Raw genomic sequence first — 22,376 nt, 5'->3', positions numbered from 1 at the left:
GTCGGCTCCCTTAAAGGTACAGTCGCTATCATCAAACTGCCGAAATGAGTTTGTTGCTGTGGTCTCTCGGCAACCGTTAAAGCCTTAACACACGCCAGACGACTGCCGTTTCAGTCGCAATTAATCAATACAAAAAGAAGATACTCACAGTTTCTTTGGATCGGGCACGCGTAGCAGGAAAGCGAATGGCAGACAAACTTGTGTGCAGCCCAAGTGACTCACATCCCTTCTCTGCCGATCATCACGAGGAGGTAAACATTTCCAAATATGGAGAAAATATGAAGTCAGCAATGGAGGGGCAATGTCGCCGTTGGTTTGCTTTTACTGGGAATAATCGAGAGAGAGGCAGTACTGCACTGCATACCTTTGGAATCACATTTGAGGCTGCTGGAAGCAGCGATTACAGGCCCCTCGCACCCTTTTTTTTCCCATGCCGAATGCAAAGAGTTGCATCGCAATTTTGCCCGACTTTTCCTGTCGAACTTCATCAGGAGGGCAACCAACCTGGAACTGCCCAAAAATGGTTGCTTCAAACCAAAATGACCAAATTCTTGTTCAATTCCGAGTATGGGTCCTTGAGACTTTTTCGTGCGTTTTGTTAAGATAGACGTGTTTTGTGGCGACGAGTGAAATAGAATTGAAAATTAATTTATCGAACATACGTTTCTTCGAAATCCAGATTGTAAAAAATGTTCGATGGTCAGACGGGTTCATCAAATGAAGCGGACAGGCAGTAGAACAACAAAGCGATTCCTAGTGTTTTCACAACAGGGCAGCCGTTTGTCCCCCTAGTAACTCCGACTGATGTTTAATGAAAGACTCGTCCTAGAAAAATGCGTCTTCGCAGGGTGTTTATCCCACTTACGAATTGACTTGCAATAATTACAGCACATTCCGCCTGTCCGCCGCTGCCTCCTCCGCTAACCCCCCTCCCCATGGCTCTTATTCACAGAGAAAATTAATATCCAAGAAACTTGTAATCTGCTCTTGCATAACAGGAACTTGTGGCTTTTATTGCTCAACGTTGCAGGATACATCGTGTGTTCGCCAAACGCGTGTTTGCCACATGCGGCGCAAATCGGCGCTTGCGGACACTCCAGAAAGCCGGTTTGTATCGTGGCGATTACCAGGATGTTCATATACTTGCTTAATAAGTCGGACAAACTTGGAGCAAGTTGAATGTACTACATGGAATTGAAATGGAAAGTAGATCCGCCTTTGGAAGGAGGAACCCAAGAATCCCATGAGTCACAAGTCTCTCGGGAATCAAATATATGCCCATTCGATTTCGAAACACTTTTGGCTTACGGCCATGCTAGACTGAGAACGCCCGATCTCGTCAGATCTCAGAAGCTAAGCGGGTTTGGCCCGGGTTAGTACTTGGATGGGAGACCGCCCCCGAGTACCAGGTGCTGTAACCTTCTCTCTAAAGGCAGAGGGGCTGCACCAGGAAGGGCATCCGGCGTAAAACTGTGCCAAACAAATACACATTCATCGAAGATGACACGCTGTGGCGACCCCTAACGGGACAAGGATGTTTCAGACTAGCCGGAAGTTTACCAAATACATGCGCAAGAAGACTTTTCATCACCGGAAGTGCTCAGACCATCACACCAGAATCAGCAGTAAGATTCCATGTGTCCATGTTTCCGTAAAATATCCAAAACCAGATCGAGATATCGCTAACAGGAGCGAGCTCCGCCAAAGGCTTCACACGCGTGTCACGCTGCCTGGAAAAACTGGCATTTGTCCACACTTTTTCTGTGCCACTGTTCTGTTTGTGGAATTTGGGTTATTAAGTCGACCTGTCAGTTTCTCGACCTTTACAGGTGAGATCAGAAGAAACTTTCACACCACCTGTTCAAGTATCCATTTTTCCCTCACTCTTGAACAATGAAGGGTGCTAAGTTGACGACGCATTTTAGCAGTTCGGTTTCTTTGTTTTACATTTCATTGTGTCCATGTTCTAACATGAACAAAAATCTTTTCTCCACCTGACCCAAGCCACCCCACCTCCCCCAGTGTCACTGTTCTTTTCTGACAAAGCTGACCTTGCTATTTTCATGCCATTGGAGGGAATATGAACGATTGTTAAGTATGGCAATCCCATGACATCATTCATAAGTTCAACTGTGAAGTCATTAGTGGGAAAACCCTGGCTCGTTACGCCCTCTTACCAGGTTTGACACGGCGACTTTGAAGCGGCGAAGACTTGTTAACATCGTGATTTATAGCTTGTTCACATCGCCCGAGAGAAATGAAGAACTCACGAGGGTCATCGAGTGCACACTTGCGCATTGTTGGCGCGCCGCGACAGCATTGTTTGGCGCACCCTGCCTCACTTGCGTACGTGGTGTGTTGCGACATATCACGTCGTGTGGGTGTTTAATCGAGGCAAGGGGAAACATCATTTGGATTGTCAGCGTCCCAAACAAACACCACCAGAACAGCCAGCGCGCTCAAACTTAGGTTCAGGACACCATATCTCAAGCACTTTGCTAAAAAACATGAACGCATCACGCCCATAAAAACACGATGACAAAAGAACCACTTAACAGAATAGGATTATCAAATAAAGCAAGTATAAACATTATATATGATTCAAATATGCTACTTCTGAGGTCTATAGAATATTAAATGTTATGTAAATATATATATTTGTAAGAAAATACATTTCAGATACAAACATAACTTTAATTAATGCACAATTATCAAATTTTAATCAATCAGGATTTTGGCTGCCACAATTACATTAGCTTGATCGTCAGCGGTTTTTACATATCGGGGTCAGACGTAGGGTTAAGTCTTGATGATGCCGCCTAAAGAACTGGCGAGCAGTGCAATAATGAGAGTGAGTCACGATCAGAGAAATAACGACGGCACAGATAATTGCAATCGGACTGTTCTTGTGACAAATTTGACACATCCCGACCAACCACGTCAAACACCAGACGATCGAGAAATCTTGGAAGATTATCCGATAAGATTGTCCACAGTTCTGACCTGAGTGAAGAGTGGATTCGTCCCAATTTCAGGGTCTGAAACATGTCCCAACCGACAATCTTCAATAACTTGTTCAATACTTTGGACAAAAGTTTTCATGCGTGTGGCAGAGAGTCGACTTCTTCCAAATCGTGACGCCGTGAACTGTGACGTGGAGTAGAATCAAAAAAAGCACACCGATGCAACGAAAGGAAATAACCAAAAGACCGTAAATAAAAACAAGCACGTCTTAACCGATATTATTGGTTTGTTTTTTGTTTTTTTTTGGGGGGGGGGGAGGGGGTCTGGGGGGTGTAAATGTGGGGTTCCCAGACGGCAAAACGTATTATCCAAAGCAAGTTCTTTTTCGAGGACAACGAGGATTTTACAAGGCTCCTGGGTCCGGCAACTTCAGGCAGGAACACTCACCACAGATCAGCACACATCCCGAAATGTATCTTTGGTTTTGTTTGTTTGTTTATTTGTTTTGGTTTTGTGAGATCGCATGTAATTACACGATATTTCAAGAACACTTAGTAGAACTGAATCTTCATGTGTGCGGTACTCTGGAGTCACATTATCGGAGGACACAACAGACATAAGACTAAAACGTTCTTGTAATTTTTTTGTATGGGGTCTGTCACAGCTAATAATAAATCATTTACACAACGATTGTTTATACTTAACATTTTGATATGATATGATATGCTTGGTTTTGTCATACAAGTGTCCAGAAAAGGCAACTCTGACAAGATTCTTGAATTTGACCCATGTTTGTTTCCGCTTTGTCAATATTTAGCTAAAACCGTCCCCTTTCCATGTACAAGACCCGCTTGTGACAACACACGTTTGTTATTAATAACGGTGGCTCAGAAGCGGAAAGGGAAAGCCGAGCTCTTCGCTCGTGAGGTAGATAAGATCGAGAAATTCAAATAACCGGATTTCAGGCCTTTCAGAAAAAAAAAACAAAAATGTTGAACTCAGGAACGCGTGGATGATTTTAATTCATATTTCACGTTTACTGGGGCACCACAGACCCAATATAACTTTCCCAATAATATAAAAAGTTGGTGAGGCAAAATACAGGACTTTTACGGACGATGCTAATAAGAAATTAAAAATATACTAAACTAATTTTCCGTCTTGAATATTTCCGTGTCTGTCACGTAAAATTGCGGCCCAGTCAAAAGGACTTGCCTGCGTAATAATTGTCTTGTCTGTCTCTCAGGCGCTGCTGTTAATATCACCCTCATCGCCGCTGACCCCCGCGGCACTCCTGGGGAGTCATCAGACTTTAATTATACCTTTTTAATCACTACAATGTAATCTGCAGAGTAAATGGACTCTCTTTTTTTATTCTACATTCACAATCTGCTTCTTTGATTAACAAAAGCGCTCTTTTCTTTTCTGTCAATAAGCAATTGATGACGAGTAGTCTCCGGGACACCTTTTTACTGAATCACCAAACTCTGCTCCTGGATTTTCCGTTTGTCATTGTTCTCACAAATGAAATCACCATTTCCAGCCTCAACAAGCCTGAATACCCACCAATCTTTGAAAAATTGTGTGCGACGTGAATGCATTTTAAGGGTCCTCAACACAACAGGCCAAAAGTCTCTGAGTGACGCACCATAAAAAGTTAATCGTGAAATTGGGTGGAAATGTCGATCTTAACAAGCCGCGTGAAAATGTCTGAAGAAGCCATGCTGCAAAGTGAACAGGAAGCCGGACATTTTGGCTTGAAGATGCCATTTTAAATTGAATTGCAGGGCTCCAAAGGTTAAATGCCATCAAAATCCATTTTTTGTTTTTCCATTTTTATCCATAACAAAGCTCAAAATGAGTCTGTGACTTGTTTTAAGTTTGAAATCTTCAAGCGAGCGTGTCAAGGCCACCAAACGATACAAATACAGTACAGCCTCGGTTCTCGAACGTCCCTGTTCTTGAACAAATCGGTTTTAGAACGAAAATTTCGCGATTTTTGTGCTTCTGTTTTCGAATGAAAATCGGTACTCGAACGCCGACATCAAAACCCAGAAATAAAAGAACGCGCGCGGCCCGACCAGATGACCCATCCACGACGCGTTTTGTTATTGTCAATTTGAACAAACGCCCCCCCCCCAAAAAAAACGAAAAAACAACTCGCGCGGCGGTTTAGTCGTGTTTTTTTTAACAAATCGGTTTTCGAACCCCCTGCTAGAACGGATTGTGGTCGAGAACCGAGGCTCTACTGTACACTATATAGAGTACAGATATGTTTTGTTTACACACACATTCATAATTTATAATCTATGGCTAAGGGCCCAAAAAACTTGATGAATTCTGCTTCACAAAGATAGTAAAACCCCACATAGAAGGACCCAAACACGACGCGCTATGAACGGTTGGGCGCCACAACATACCAACGTACACCCAAAGACCAATCAAAGTGAAGCCCGACTTCAATCAAATTAAATCTCATTTAGATATTGAATATTAATGAGAAATCTGGCTGTCTCAATTGTCAGGTGTAAAAGATTTGACGACGAGGAAAAAATTAGTCCCTGACACCAGTTTCCACAATCAACATCTCAAGGACACCAAGCTGAAAAACAACTAGTAAGTCAGACATTTGGGTTTGAAGCCGTCATTTTCGGGCGAAACGAGAAGCAAAAAAAAAAAATAGCTTGTCGCGTTGAAAGCAATTGTCGCCGTCGGGCAACACGCTGATGATGACGTCACGGAAGAGAGACGGGATGCATTGTCACTGTGTTGTGGCAATGTCACGCTTCATTGTCTTACACGTCAAACGCAAAAGCAGTCCACGTACACAGACAAAAAAAAAAAAAAAAAAAAAAAAGATTCTGGTTAGCATTCCGAAGCATCTTTGAAAACCTGAGAACTACGTAACAAGCCCCTTTTTTTTTTTCCACCCCCAACAGCATTTTAAACATTGACAGCTGACTCAAAGGCATTTCACACAGCTTGTGCAAAAGGCTTTTAGGTTTTATGATTAGCTGCGGTAAACTCGGAACTTACACATTTTAGAAAATGTTCATTTGCAAACTGCTTGGTTAATAAATTCCATTTTTCCTGTGAGAACGACTGGACCGCTGACAAAATCGCAGTCGAAAGAAAATTATATTATGGATTATTATGGGAGCACTTAAACCTATCCAGCTAACTCGGGGCGAAAGGCGGACTACACCGTAAACTGGTCGCCTGTTAGTCGCAGGACACATATCAACGCCACCACTGAGCGGGAATTGAACCCACGCTGCTCGCCCCATTCAATCAGCGACTCCACATGGGTCTTTTACGCCGTGGGTCGCCCTCTTGCTTCATTAAGCTCGACGTGACGGCACTCGTTACCTGGCTAGCCGCTGGAAGCTAACAGTAGCAAATGAACTTTCACTCTTGTCATATTGTGATATGAAAACTAATAGCACAGCATTCGTATTACCCTATTTTTGAGTATGGAGACGCATTAATAAAGACTTCAATTAAGAAGCAAAGAGCACTGCGAAGTCAACGTGCTTTGACTCGGCGTCGGAATAAACGAACAGGGAAAAGAGCCTGACTGTAGCTGTTAAAAGGAAGACTCGCGCATAGTGTGAATTTCAAATCAATAATACCAACCCGATCCCCCGTCTCCCACCCCGCCCCGGCGCCCCTTGAGAGCAGCCGCTATCAAACCGCATACATATGCGTCGCTCAGAACCATTTCTGACTGCATTAAACGCGGCGGCGTGCTTTTAAAAAATAAAAAGGACGCGTTTGACAGTGTTGATGATGTTAAAGTTGAAAGACGCTTTGAGCTGCGGACCCTCCTGGTGGGTTCTCTGCAGTCGCTCAGGCACATTTTAATGGCGGTGCGACGGTTGCTCTGCGTGAGCCGTCTGAGAGCTACGGCGCTGTGTTCAGAACTTTGAGAGGAAGTTTCAGCTTGTACAGGTACAACCAGCATGGATCTTTCGCCCATAAATGGCCTCGCTAGCGAGCTAGCCACTCACTGACTGCCCGACTGAATTCAAAATAAAGTGGAGTCACGCCGGAGTTACTTTAACGTTTGAGCTGTACCTTGGTGGATTTTTTTTTTTTTACATTGCGTTCCGACGCCAAATTTAAGTTTTAAATATTCTCTGCTTGAGTGTAGTGAAAAAATAAACAAAGCGCAATCAAGGTACTGCAAGGCCCTCGCGCGTAGACAAGGACAGGCACAGTCTCCCATGCTTTTTCAGCTACACTAGAGCCTCGGTTCTCGACCACAATCCGTTCTAGAAAGCGGTTCGAAAACTGAATCAACCGCCGCACGAGTTATATTATTTCTGGGTTTTTGTTCTAATTGACAAGCAAGTCGTGGGTGGGTCAGCTGGTCTGGCCTCGCGCGTTCTGTTATTTTCGGGTTTTGTTGGGGGCGAAGTAAAAAAAAATCTCAAAATCTTTGTTCGAAAATGGATTTTTTCGAGAACGGGGACGTTCTGTATTTTCTGAACAGGACAATCTGTCAAATAAATGCGTGGAAATTCCAAACAACTTGCTAGAAGCCACAACTCCCGCCCAGATTCTCACACACAGAGTAACCGGGCACTCAAGAGTCCAGCTCCTGAGGTCACTTACGAGGCCTTGTTCTTTAAAGGCACACGCCCAACGCACAGATACGAGAGTACGTGCAGTAATTACGCTGAATAAAACCATCTATCCATTTTGCATACCTCCAGGGTCGCTGGAGCCTATCTCAGCGAACTCTGCGCAAGAGGCACGGCACACCCTGAACTGGTCACCGGCCAATTGCAGAGTACATACAAGAGAAAAATTGTTCACATTCACACCTAAGGGCAATTCACATTCTTCCATTAACCTGCCATGGAGGTTTTTGAAATGTGGGAGGAAACCAGAATTGCCAGAAAAATAACCCCCACAGGCACGGTGAGAACGTGCAAACTCCACACAGGCGGGGCCGGGATCCAACCCGGGACCTCAGAACTGTGACGTCGACGCTTTCCTGATGAGCCACGTGTCCGTTTTATTTATCGAACGATAAGTCGATACAGCGATTATTGCGACTGGCCTAAACGCTGTACAAATAATGCATCTTTGTTCATCTATCCACTCTATACAACCAGTATATGCGACAATATTGTTTGTTTGGCGAACCTTTTTTTTTTTTATGAGCAATATCGGCCTCGAAACAATAAAGGTTGGGAAACACTTATCTAGGTAAAGAGCAAGGGTTCACTGCAGCACATGAAGCGGCCCCGTGTGAGATAATAAACCTGACTTTCAACTCTAGCTGGGGTTTGGCTCACTGCTGTATTTTGCGGTAACATCGTTGTATTATCTGCTAAATAGTTATAGGAGTTTATGACAACAAACACGGAGCAATAAAATCCTGTACTGTCCGCCTGATGACCACTACTACGTACTCCTTCATAGCTCAATTCTGCAAACCGTGGACCCCTGCTGCCCAAGGAGTAGTCCAGAAAGCCTTATAGCAAAAAAGTCAGTATCCGTGTTCCGACCACGGCCAGCAGATGCGTATTAGTTATGATTTTACTGGCAATACAGTGCTTAAGATAGTTGTGGCAGTCCTGCATCGCGTACGACAGTTATGCTAGCGCAGGATCCTCGCATCTCACGCTCACTGCAGAATTCTACCACTACACTCAGTGACTATGTGCAGTCACATTAACATCTCCCTTTACTCAATACAATTTTATATTCAATTACTGTACAAACAAAAATTCTCTTGAATTCTCTCACATCAGGTCGATTCCCATATTACGCCCCGCAACTGACAGTCTGTAATTTAAAGTGTGCTTTGTAAGAAACGATGTCCTTTCGCACAAAAGACTTGCCGGTGTGACAGTCTGAGCGCTCCCCCGTGCTGAAAAGTCTCCTTGTGATGAATGCGCATGAGTTACTAACAGGGGAACTCTGGGTACGTCGAATCCCCCACTCTCATAGTTCCCCTTCTTCTACATAGACCGAGCTAACATACGTTATATCCTAACCTAACCTTAAAACAAAACTTGATAAAAAGATATACACATAAATGTACGTTTGCTCAGTTCGTCTTTTTGAGACGTCCGTAGCGAACGTGAACGATCGGCGACCAGTTGTCGAATGGCACATGTTGAAGCATGTAAGGGGGTGTTTCAGACAGGCCGTAAGTTGACAAAATATAAGCGCATGCCCCCAGTCTTTTACAGATTTCGGATATTTTGTATACGCTCCGATTTACGACTGGTTTGTCGGAACCGATCTAAGTCGTTAACTCGCATACGGACTACTTTTTGTTTGGTGTTTCGAAAGCAAAGTATGCGCCACGACTCAATATAGTTTGGGAAACAACAATCTAATCCAGTGATTCTCAAAGTTTGGTATGACAAGTGGAATGTGCAAGAATCACGACAAATCCAGACTAAATCATAGAAATACAGTTCCGTTGTGTTTAAGTACATTCCAGGTGAATCTTCAAAAATCATATAAGGTGGATCCAGAGATTTGTTCCTCAATATATTGTATACATTTGAAGAGAATTGCTGAAATGTGCAAAGACTTGGACGGGAAGCATGAAACAATTTTTTACCATTTCAGTCATCCATAATTTGGGGACGTGGCTAAAGTACAAAATTAATGACCACCTTCATTCAATCAGCAACGATCCAGCGCAAGTGCTAGTTACTTAAGAGTACTTAAAATAACTTGTAACATTTCTCCTACTACAGGCGCAAGGCAAAACCCAAATGCCACAATTTACGGAACAACTCAGTGTCATTATTTAAATTACCAAGTGCTATTTATTTCTTGATATTCAAGCTCCCGTAAAAAGACGAAACGCAAAGCATTGTGGGTTTATAACCAGCTAGAAGCACGTGCCCAAAAATGTAAAGCGTGACCCATCGGTTCAATCACGTTTACCGCTGTATTAATTAAACGCTTCAATTTCCCAGAATCAACTCTGTTTTGTAGACCTTTGCACAACATACGGAGCGAGGCGGTGATGATTTGGACAACCCTGCCACTATCCCACGAGCAGTCCCAGGATGGAAAAGCCCCATGACTACTCCGTGGGATATATTCTCGCCACTGTATTACATTTCATATTTTTTCAGCTGTAACGCATAAATATGCTATACAACTAGACCTCCAGAGTCTGACACTATAAGAATATCTGTTTTTCACAATTTCGTAGCCTCATTTTACACCCTTGGCGATTTTTGAGTCCTTCAAATTTGGCAGGCTTGCTCACAACACTCTTCCATGTCGTGTGTCAAAATTTTCAATTCATTTGGGCTTTCAGAACTTTGTCTTGTACTTCTATTCCAGTTCCATCATTAACTTGTATGTACAATCATTAAAATTTACATAAAAATACCGTTTTAATCTTAATGTTAATGTTGAAACTTCATAATGTTAGACTGGCTGATAACTTGAAATGTACTTTTTTTAAATACATAAAGCCTTGGTGTCATTTTTAACCATGACAGTGATAAAAGGAGAGATTTTTTTGTTATACTTGGTGTACCATATGTAATCCAGTACAAAAAGACTAAAATGATCATAAAAATCGTTGATAACTCGGAGTTATCACATTTGAAGCCCCTGTGGCCGTTTCTTCAAGACACAACTTAGCGTTTTGATTTAATTGAAACCGCCAACTAACGCTTGTAAACTTTTATATTTCAAAGAAATGAAGTCCCAATTTTTCTAGACATTTTCTCCTCTCCGGGGCTCGTCGTTCCGTCTTCCGCATTGTCGAGCAGCCCCGCCACTCGGTTAAAAAAAAACCGAGCAAGAGACGCCCAAAGTTGTGAAAAACTTTCCCCCAACTTCGCTCGGCTACCTTCCCTTAGCTAGTGACTAGTTAGCCTCGGCTAGTCCTGTCGGCTAGTTAAGCTAGTCTCGGAGCGTCGGCCCCAAGGTGTGTTCACGCCCTCCCTCCGCCAACCACGTCCGAATCTCGGTCAACACTCCGCGGAGCCCCTAACAAGAAGCGGCCAAGTGTCGCCGACAGCGCGTCAAACATTTCCCCGAACCCCCCCGGCGGCGGCTCAACGCGAACGCGCACGGTTCGCTTCGGCTTACCTTTTGATTTGGAGCTTTCTATGAAATTAAAAAAAAAAAAAAAAAAAAAAAGTACACACACAAGAATTGTGCGAAGGACTGAATCCTCGGAGGAGGGAGGGGGGGGCAGGGGGGGGGGACAGCCCAAACTTCTTGATCCTCAATTCTGGGAGAGTTTTGTGGGTAGTGACGTCACGCGTCGAAATTCCAAGCCGAGGTTTGCCCATGTAAGGCAGCAGGCCAGCGGGGACACCCCGCGCATCGCCGCTCGGCTTGCGTGGCGCCGACGCCCTCTTTGCTAATGTGGAAGTACACCATGTTTATCTCGAAGAAACAAATATATACAATATTACTTCTCTTTTACATAACCATCCCAAAAATAAATGAAAATTAAAAAAAAAAAAAAAATCCCTCGGACGTCCAATTACAAGCATCATGATTGACATTTGAATACAGTACGGTAGTAGGCCTAAGTGTTCATTAAAAAAAAAAAAAAACCCACACAGGTTGTATTGTTTTTAAAGGTCAAGTGTCATCCCTATAAACATTCTAAAACAGATATCGTAATGAAAAATACATATAACATCATTCACTACAATGTCTATACAAAAAAATAAATATGAGCAGAGAGAGGGTCATCCATGCGCACAGTTGCGGAAGTGTCATTCGACATCCAAGTGGTCGCCATATTGGCTGCATTTTCTGTCCGTGATGTCACACCGGGCCATCCGCCATTGCTGTGCCACCTACTACGGGAGATGAACAACGGAAATATTCAGATTTTTCCGACACCCTTTCTGACACGGAAGCTCTTTTCGACGAAGAGAACATCTTAGAACGGAGTGAAGTGACCAGGACAGTATTACCCTATTGTTTCGAGCCATATTTAGATGATACGCGGATCACGGCCAAACTACCTTCTCGCTCGATCCGCCTCCGCGCGGCGGTGATGAAAACAACGATGACGATGCCGTAGCCAAACCGCCTCCCCGTCCGATGCACCTCCGCGGCCCGGCGCCACGACGAGCCACTTCGGCCGTGCCGCGCCCACCAATCACGGCTTCGGCCGGGTTGGCACATCGACACATTTAGTACCCCTGACTCGTGGATTACGTCCTCCCCCAACTGTTATTTTTTTCAATAGCTGTATATACACCTTTCCTGTCATTTGGAACCCACAAAGCTCTCATCCTTTGCACCCGTGCGATCCATTTTTCATGATGAACCGGGTCTTTTAGAAAAGTATGAAGAGTGAATCCGTCCTCCCGAGTGTTCGAGCAATATCCAGCAATGCAACGAGACGGCATTTTGGCTAACACGAAGGAACAACGAGCTAGCTTCCAGCAGGTAAAACTAGTATAAACAGACGAGACCGCTTGAGTGCGCTACTGCCCTGTACGTCACTTCCTGCTTCTTCTCAAAAACAAATTCCCTGAGATGATTTTCATGGCGGGAGTTACAAAAATCCAGATACGTCAAAATCATGTTTTGTGGTGAAAAACCGGATGGTCCCATTCATTTTTTTCATGAATAACATACTAAAAATCATGCATTTCATGACAGTGGACCTTTAAGTATATTTAATATTATTGTAAGCCCTTTTTAACATGCAGTTTAAACAAAACCAATAAACAAATATGTATTTTTTATGTTCCTAAATCAAGACGGGGAGGACAACTTGTGCAGTGGGGGTCGTGCCCCAAGGTCCGATTGCGAGTGTGGCAGTTTGTCTCGATGTGCCCTGCGATTGGCTGGCGACCAGTTCGCCTCCTGCCCGTTGACAGCTGGGATCGGCTCTGGCACTCCCCGCGACCCTCGTGAGGATAAGCAGCGAAGATAATAAAGTTGAAGCCAACCTCGCTGGTCTGATACAGTGATTCTTTCATTTCACAGTAGATGGCGCCAGCATCCCACTAGCGTTACACTTACAACACTTTGAGAATCACCGATTTGCGCTATTGCAGAGAATTTATACAGAATCTCCATTTTTGGTTGTCGCCGTCTCTTCGGGATTGTGTTACATTTTTCAAAATGCAATCGACGCGTCAATGCTACGTTCCAGGAAAAAAAATAAAATAACACACTCAGAGAACAAGACACACTACTGCTGATCATTATCGTCAGTAACCCCTACCGAGTTCTTTTTTGAAAATGATATATACATAACATTATAATTCAATTGGCTATTAAGACCAAGCAAATATGACAATAAATTAGATTTTTTTTTTTAATTTATTCATTCATATTTATGTTTGAAAGAAAGCCTCATTAAGACAAAAAAAAAAAATCTCCATACAAGAGTGTCCTCATCAGTCATGGAACAAAAATACCACACAAAAAATACAAAATAAATAAAAAAGATACCAGTAGATAACTTTACACCGAGGTGGCAAGATAATATCAACAAAAATAAACTACAAACCCCAATTGCAATGCATAAAAATTCAATCCGCTAATATACTGGTCATTTTTCAACAAATATTCATTTGAATACATTACAAAGACGAGTTATTTTTTTCTTTGTAAAGAAACATTCTACATTCTTGTGGAAATATATATTTTTTTAAACAGAAAAACACAAAAAAAATCTATTCTGTCTTATTTCATATTTTGACAATACCTTACTAAATTAACGTTAGGGCCAATGTTTGCTGTTTTGAACATTTGCATAAAGTATAACTGCGTTCTCAGGCTCCAAATGCAATCCAAAACACCCCCCCCCCGCTACTAATAAGTGCGTGTCTTCTGTTTTCAGCATTTGTGAGCGTAGATATGTATATGGGCTCAGTTTGCCTGTTCATGATTTCATGCAAATAAACGATAACTGCTTCCCCCTCCGCTCATCTTGATAGTTGAGCGTCTTACAATGCTAACATTGTGTAGCGTGCCTAAAAACATGCAAATACACTTTTGATGCTATCTTTTTATGAAAACCAGCGGCAAACATTTCCAAGGGAATGGCTGCGCTGTCACAGGCTAAACGCGGGATCGAGCGGAATCGTCTTGTCGCTCAACTGGATCCGATCGCAATGCGCTGCGAGCGGTTGAATATTCTCATCGTTGTTGTTTTGTTTTTTTTTTTTTTTTTTACTGCATAAACATACTAACAAAGATCCAGCACTCCGATAACAAGCCCAAGGATGTGGTCTATTTTAGCGACTTAGCCGACTCGTCCGCAGGTCGCTAAAGCTAATCTCATTTGTAACGTGTGACGTCTTAGTTCCTAATTTCCTAACGGGCCCGCCAGTGACGCCCCCCCCAACCCGCACCCCCGTTGATGCACCGGCAAAGCCGATTTCAAACATACACCCCGCAACAAGAAGTCAAGTTAGCAATCAAAGAGCAATTAGCATACTGCGTTTGAGGACATTGAGACCTTTGATGTCTTGTATTTCCTTGGATATGATGCGTTTCAATTTCACGCACGACCGAGGGTTGGGAGAGGGGCGGGGGGGCGCTCGCAGGGTCCACCACCGCAGATAAGTCACATTCCAGATAGGCTTTATCGCAACTTCACAATTTTCGCATCGAGCGGAAGAGAATAACTTCAATTGTTTTGGCATCTGATATCCCGTTAGCCTAATTGCACAGCTACCGAAGTCATATTTGAACATTTTTAGAAAACAAGATAATTTTTTTTTTTTTTAGCAAGTAGATTGGTACGGCCGAGCCACTACGTCACGATCCCCTCGAAAAATGGGACGACTACGGAGAAATGCTGTGAAACGGCAAGAACTGAGGAAGACCAGACAGAGCAATTAAGACTTGTCGCGCCGCAGATCACAAATGTAGACAATGTTGTGGAACGACAAAAAAATTGCAGCGTGAACTGGAGGAAACGGTCTATCGTAGAGAAACGCCATGAAAGGAAGTAGACTGGGAATGATGGAGAAAAAAAAATGACGATTATGGTGAAAACGCAGTTAAAGGGCAAGAACCAAGGCAGGCCAGATGGGAGGAAAAAAATATCGCACCTGTATCAGATCCAAAATCCTGAGAAAAGACAAAAAGGGACGCAGACTAAGTGAAAGAAATAAATGATGCTATTTACACGCTGAAAAGGTCACGAAACGTGGCAGACTGGGCAAAACGACAGTCACGTAGCGTCCCGGGATGTACTTGAGACACACAACAATGCGGAGCAACCACATTGTCAGCGTCTCCTGGAATGCTAATCGTCGCAAAAAAAAAAATATTTCTCCACATCGCATTGGGGCTGCTGTTTTGTTTGGCAACATAGTTCAAACGGGGTAAGCAGTACAAGCTTTGTAAACAATAGGATCTACTAACGGAAATATTCAAAGTTTCCAAGTGGATGTCTTAAATAGTTGGACAGAGAAGATTGCAAGACTGGCTGGTGTCTTCTTCTTCTTCTTTCCCTTTCGGCTTGTCCCGTTAGGGGTCGCCACAGCGTGTCATCTTTTTCCATCTAAGCTTACCTCGTGCATTTTCCTCTTTAAGACCCAACTGTCCTCATGTCCTCCCTCACAACATGCATCAACCTTTTCTTCGGTCTTCCTCTCGCTCTCTTCCCTGGTAGCTCCATCCTTACCATCGCTCCTACCAATTTCCTCCCTCTCTCGCCTCTGGACATGTCCAAACCATCGAAGTCTGCTCTCTCTAACCTTGTCTGCAAAACATCCAACTTTGGCTCTCCCTCTAATGGACTCGTTTCTCGTCCTATCCGATCTGCTCACTTCGACCGAGAACCTCAACATCTTCATTTCTGCCACCTCCAGTTCTGGTTCCTGTGGTCTCTTCACTGCCACCGTCTCTAACCTGTACATCGCGGCCGGCCTCACCACCGTTTTATAAACTTTGCCCTTCATCCTAGCGGAGACTCTTCTGTCAAGACCGGCTGGTGTCATGGAAGATAATTTTCAAGGGACAGATTGGGACTCAAAACTCCGTCAATTGGGTTTGCTCAAAGATTTATATAAAATGTTTTCTTGGGTTGTAATTTAGCAAAACATAATGGCTAGCCTGGTAGCTAACGTCATCTCTACTCAACAATCTCAGCAACAGAAATGTAAATTAATTCGGCAGTTCCTCAATGATTATGAAACCCGTGTTGAAAATTCCACCGCGTTTATTTTTGAATGAACTTCCTCGTCGATAGGTAAATTGTGGTCGCCCGTTGGTTCTCCCTCGGAAGCACTTTACTTTACATAACATCTTTTGGACCGGCGCTGAACACGTTCGCACCAAGGCCGATACCATCATTCGAGCCATCTCCCCCGTATCCTCAATTGGTCTGTCTCGTTCTAAAGATGGAAAGGTTTTGTGTACTATCGGCGCCGTCAGAGATTGTTTGACCGGAAGCACGCGGCACATCATGCTAAGCAGGCCTGTTTGAGGAAGAAGCGTTTATTTGACTTTAGTGGGCGCCGAGAATAAGTTCAGATTTCAATTTGTTCCAGGTCGGATATCCTGTTTGACTTGCAGGTTGTAACGCTGCCCGCACACACACCACTTCCCCCTCGAGATGAAAAAAAAAACCTCAAACGCAGAAGACAGCAGCTGCGCTCTTCACTTCCTCTTTCAACGTACGAGTGAGCGCCTGGCATTTCCAAGCCCCCTGCACCATAACTCGCGCCTGCTTCTGTCAAGTCAACAGTTTACAAGAATCACCAGTGGGCTCTTCCATTCACAATTTCACATGCCCTCGGATAGGGGACGTCACTTTTCAAAATGGGTCCAATTTGGCCAAACCGTATGGTAGGGTTAAGTCCCCAATTTTAGAATCTTTCATGAAACCAAAGACTGGTTGTTACATTGACTTGGTATTAATGACACTTGACTTTGACTTTCCGAGACTAATATGTGTCACGACCAGAACACGGGGGTTGGACCCAAATGCACGACTCGGGAGGCGCGGAGGCGGCTTGGGAAACGTCTTTATTCAGTCCGGTGTCGAGAACCCAACAGGCAGTCTACGGAAGGAGCAGTAATGAAATCTACAGGCATGAAAGGCAGATCAGTAGGTAGGCAGGAGTCGGCACACGTGAGAACAGGAACAGGATCAGGGTCAAGATCAGGATCAGGAGAGTGCGGGAACTAGGTATGAGGTAACGATCTGGCAAAGGCCAGACCGTACGTGTGGTCCTATTTGTAAAGGCCGTGATTACGTGAAACGAGGGGCAGGTGTGCGCCTCCAATGATTACTGCAGGCGCGTGGCGCGACGGGGACCACCACGGCCTGGACAGGGACCGGCAGGGCCATGAAAATAGGCGTCGTTTTATAATAGAAAAGTTAATTTTTGCAAGCATTTCTTTACGATTTTAAGATCCGGGATTCAAATCTGGCTGATAAATAAGTGTGGAGATGAAAATAATTTGGTATATAATGTATGTGCCCTGTAAGGAACTGGAGACAAATCTCTCGCGCAAGTCATCTTGGCGACCAGGAAGACTTAGCTAGTCTAGTTAACTGGTAGCGTAACGTTAGCGTTAACGACTGATTCAACCGACCATACAGACGCTTGCATAGCCAGACATTGTTGCTAGCTCAAGCAGCTGGATAGCAACGACCATAACATTTCTATTTTGAGCTAACAATAGCATAGCATTATGTAGGGGATAACACCAAGTGCTGTATATTGCTTAGGTTGGAGCAGAAGAAAACATGTGATTGTTGATGGTTTTTCAGAGATTCAAATGACCGAGCAGGCAGAGGCAGAGCTTTATCTAGCCGCATAGTCAGACCGCCTTATTTTTCTGGGTCAATTTTAGCTTTTGTGAACAAAACAAAACAACTGTTAGAGGAAAAAGATATATGTAATGTGGCGGCACGGCGGCTCGGCTGGAATGCGTTGGCCTCACAGTTCTGAGATCCCGGGTTCAATCACGGACCCACCTATGTGGAGTTTGCATGTTCTCCCCGTGCCTGCGTGAGGTTTCCTCCGGGCACTCTGGTTTCTTCCCAAAAACATGCAGCATTGCCGTTGGACACTCTAAATTGTTCCGAGGTGTGATTGTGGGTGTGGCTGTTTGTCCCGACGTGTCCTGCGATTGACTAGCAACCGGTTCAGGGTGTACCCCACATCCTGCCCGGTGACAGCTGGGATAGGCTCCAGCACTCCCCACGATATATATGGATATAGCTAATGTAAAAATTGTAACGTCCCCTAGGTAAGTATCAGATTTCTGCGCCCTGATTGGCCAGTCAGTGTTTCAGGGGGCGTGGCCAACCCAAAGGTCAGTTGTGACTCCTATCATGGTCTGCCGGTCCTTGTCCTGGCTGTGCCGGTCCCCGACACGGCACACAACGGCAGCAATCAGTGAACCGCACACTTACACCTCGTTCCCAGTGATCACGATGGATACTCCTCGTACGGTCTGGCCTTTGGCAGATCGTCGCCTCATGCCTCGTTCCTGCGCTCTCTTGATTCAGTTCTAGATCTCCCATGTACCGACTGTACCTGCCCCCTCACCTGCCTCACACGCCTGACGACCTCGTTCCTGCCGCTCCCATGGACCGCCCGCTGGACTGAATAAAAGCGTTTCCCAAACCGCCTCTACATCTCCCGAGTGTCATGGTCCTGGCGGTCCCATCCCTGGCGGTGCAGGTCACCTGCACACCTGCGCCTCATCCGGGATTATTAACTCCAGTATACATAGGACCCAGCGGCCAGTCTGGCTTTGCCAGATCGTTGCCATCCAAGCTTCGTTCCCGCACTTCCTCGTTCCTGATCTTGATCCTGAACCCCTGTGTACCGGACTTCCGCCTGTCCTCCCACCAACCCCGTAAGCTTGACGGTCTTGATACTCCTGCTCACTGTGACTGACTCTCCGGTTTGCGACCTTGGAACGAATAAAGATCTTCCTTTAACTGCCTCCCTGTCTACCGAGTCGTGGATTTGGGTCCGCCCTAGCATTCTGGTTACGACACCGAGTCGTGCATTTGGGTCCAAGCCCGTGTTCCGGTCGTGACAGAATTCCTGTAATCCGGAAAGTTGATTCTTTGCCCCGCGATTGGGCCGACCAGTTCAGGGCGGACCCGGCCTCCCGCCCGAAGCTTGCCGGGATCGGCTCCGGCGCTCCCCGCGACCCTTGTGAGGATAAGTGGCTCGGATAATGGATGGATTCTAGAGTGTTGATTTGCTGTGAACAGCGGCGAGCTGAGAAAAACAAGCCTTTTATAGCAGGCAGGAACAACAAGCACATACGCTGCCTTAATTAAGAGCGTAGATAGCGCAGATTAGTCTGCGAGCACAGCAGCCACGTTAGCGGGGCGAGTCACGCCAAATAAGGAGCCAACAAAAGTAGGCAGCAGGCAGGCAGAGTGATGACACACACACAAAAAAAAAAAAAAAAAAAAGACAACAACGTCCCAAAGCCACTCATCAAACAAGTCGGCGTCTTGATGGGGACCCCAGATTGCGCTAATGAATTCTAATTCTTGTGTTTGAGCGTGTAAATCAGACAATCCTCACCCGGAGCTAACGCATGAGTTAAAACGTGTTTGTGGGAGTGTCATGCTACAAACCCTTCAAAGCGCTCGGCGGTTTTGTCGTTGTTGCCGTGAAAGCGGTCGCGTCGACGTGCGGTGAGAAAAAAAAAAAAAAATGAAAAAAAAAAAAAAACCATCCAGACGCATACGGAAAGCTGAAACTTTTGCAAATTGCAGAGCGGGGGATTTTTTGCAACATTTACGTGAAAAAAAAAATGCCGTAATGCTGAAGATTTGCATTGGATATCCCAAAAATTTGACCAAAACATTTGATGGTGTAGTGGTACACATGCCTGCCTTTGGCGCGGCCAGCGTGAGTTCGATTCCCGCTCAGTGATGGTGTCGGTATCTGCCCCGCGACTGACTGGCGACCAGTTCAAGCCGCAGTCCGCCTTTCGGCCCAAGCTAGCTGGCGTAGGCTCCAGCTTTCCCGCAACCCCAGTGAGGATAAGTGGCTCGGGTATGATGTGAAATTTCAAACGGAAATGCGATTTTTTTGTGTGTGTGAAAGTTTGATATTATCCCAACTAGATTTGAAAATTTGACCGCATAATCCGATATCCTCCCCCAAATTTTGTGAACTTCTGAAGGATTTTGAAATTCGACAAAACGCTGCTACTCTTCCACACGAGGGCGTCAATAAACGCGTGACCCCGTACACGGCATCAGACGACGGACGGCGTAATCCCGCCGTCATTATCAACATCAAATCATGTGGTGGGCTCGCTAGAGCTAGAGAGGCGGGGGGGGGGGTAACGCGATGATATGGATTACGCCGGGACGACCGACCTTGCCCTGCCGCTTTTTTTCATGCCTGCCAGTGGCGTTGCGGCAGTGGGCCAATAAAAAGCCAAATATCCCGCCTGATGATTAAGGTCATTCATGTAAGCCTCAAACGGCGTAAAAGGGGGTTAGTGATGCGTCGTTTTTGTCGCGGTGTCCTCTTCGGAAGGTCTTTCTGAGCCTCCAGATGGGAGGAAAAAACAACTTTAGGTGTTTACTGAGTTCCTCGGAATTCCCGTTGTTCTGAGCGCTGGTCTTTGGAAATGTACCTTTCGCCCATCATACCCCCCCTCCTCCATATTCTTGTTCTGGATGAACATCACTGGGAGAAAATTGTAGATATCGGAGCAGCAGAATTTTTAGTAAGAAACTTGTTCCCTATAAATATCAAAGACAAGACAATTTAGTACTGTAAGAACTGTAGGTAGGAAAACCAGGTCTTCCTGACCTGTCGTTGGCGTTCACGAATGTGTTCCAACCGTGGAAAAAAAGGTTTTAATCCGCCATGTTTATCCCGGGATGACCAGGGATCTGACGGTGAGTATTTTTTCCCGCCAGCATCCCCCGAGGCCTCAGCTTGGTCAGGCCCACCGCCGTGATGGAAATGTGTTGGACTAATTTGGCTTAAATCGGGATTGGCCACATATTAGTCCACTCATCCGTCGGATTATCCCACGCTGGATGGTGGCGTTCCCTCTAATGTCCACGACTTCTCTTTGAGCGAGATTATCCGTACAGGCAGCGGCGTCAGTTCGACAAGACCACATCGTATGGACTAGGAACGCTAAAGTCAAAAGTGACAAGAACCACCTATTAATCATGCAATGATTGTGACCGTTGCGAGGATGAGCAGCTAAGAAAATGGATGGAAGGGATAGATGGTTAGCAATGAGTTTTTAGTCACGGTGTGTGGTGTGGGCAGCGTGGGACTGAGTCCCGCTCAGGGATGGCGTCGATATCTGCCCTGCGACTGAGGCAGAACGCGGAGTTCGACCCAAATGCACGACTCGGGAAACGTGGAGGCGGTTCGGGAAATATCTTTATTCGGTTCGGAGTCGGTAACCAGACGGGCAGTCCGCAAGAGCAGAAGTGATAATGAGGACAGGCTTAGGGGGCAGGTCAGGAGATAGGAAGGGGTCGGTACGCCGGGAGTCGAGATAAGAGTCGAGGAAGTGCGGGAACGAGGCATCACTGGCAACGATCTGGCAAAGCCAGACTGTCCTATAAGTACTGTAGGTAATTACTGGGGATGAGGCGCAGGTGTGCGCCTCCTGACGACTACCGGTGTGTCGGGGGACCTTCACAGCCAAGGCTAGGACCGGCAGGATCATGAAACTGGTGACCAGTTCAGGGTGTAGTCTACCGTTCGTCCGAAACTAGCTGGGATAGGCTCCAGCTCTCCTGTACCCCGTGACCGTCTTGAGGATGATCAGATCAGAAAATGGATGGATGGATGGTAAGCAATGACTTGTCACTGATGGTGTGGTGGTATACACCCCTGACATTGGTGGGGATAGCGTTGGATCGATTCCCGATCAGTGATGGTGTCGATATCTGCCCTCCAACAGACTGCCGAACAGTTCAGGGTGGAGTCTACCTTTTGCACGACGCTAGCTGAGATAGGCTCCAGTTTTCTTGTACCCCGTGAAACTTTTGAGGATAATCAAATCAGAAAATGGATGGATGGATGGTTAGCAATGACTTGTCACTGATGGTGTGGTGGTACACACGCCTGACTTTGGTGGGGATAGCGTGGGATCGATTCCCAATCAGTGATGGTGTCGATATCTGCCCTCCAACGGAGTGGCGACCAGCTCAGGGTGGAGTCTACCTTTCGCACGAAGCTAGCTGAGATAGGCTCCAGTTTTCTTGTACCCCATGAAACTCTTGAGGATAATCAGTTCAGAAAATGGATGGATGGATGGGTAGGAATGACTTGTCACTGATGGCGTGGTGCTACACACGCCTGACATTGTTGGGGATAGCGTGGGATCGATTCCCGCTCAGTGATGGTGTCGGTATCTGCCCTCCAACGGACTGGCGACCAGTTCAGATTGTAGGCTACCTTTCACCTGAAGCTAGCTGGGATAGGCTCCAGTTTTCCTGTCCC

General features: G+C 45.4%; 1 protein-coding gene and 1 pseudogene across 4 annotated transcripts in view; one reads left to right on the top strand and one right to left on the bottom strand.

Annotated features, from left to right (window-relative positions):
* lpp (LIM domain containing preferred translocation partner in lipoma) overlaps positions 1-22,376 on the bottom strand; it is a 176,295-nt gene that overhangs the window by 150,222 nt on the left and 3,697 nt on the right. Inside the window, exon 1 of one of the 4 annotated variants that reach the window (XM_061824482.1) lies at positions 11,053-11,175. The exons of 1 other annotated variant lie outside the window; for it this stretch is intronic. The gene's annotated coding sequence lies outside the window, so the exon portion shown is untranslated. Of the gene's footprint in view, positions 1-148; positions 294-11,052; positions 11,176-22,376 lie in introns of those variants that run through there. 2 more of the 4 variants (XM_061824487.1, XM_061824486.1) reach the window with 2 other exon arrangements.
* On the top strand, positions 1,303-1,421 carry LOC133504171 (5S ribosomal RNA; annotated as a pseudogene).

The sequence above is a fragment of the Syngnathoides biaculeatus genome, chromosome 7 (genome assembly GCF_019802595.1).
Source record: "Syngnathoides biaculeatus isolate LvHL_M chromosome 7, ASM1980259v1, whole genome shotgun sequence".
In the NCBI taxonomy this organism is placed as follows: domain Eukaryota; kingdom Metazoa; phylum Chordata; class Actinopteri; order Syngnathiformes; family Syngnathidae; genus Syngnathoides; species Syngnathoides biaculeatus.
This window is presented reverse-complemented; position numbering and strand designations above follow the sequence as displayed.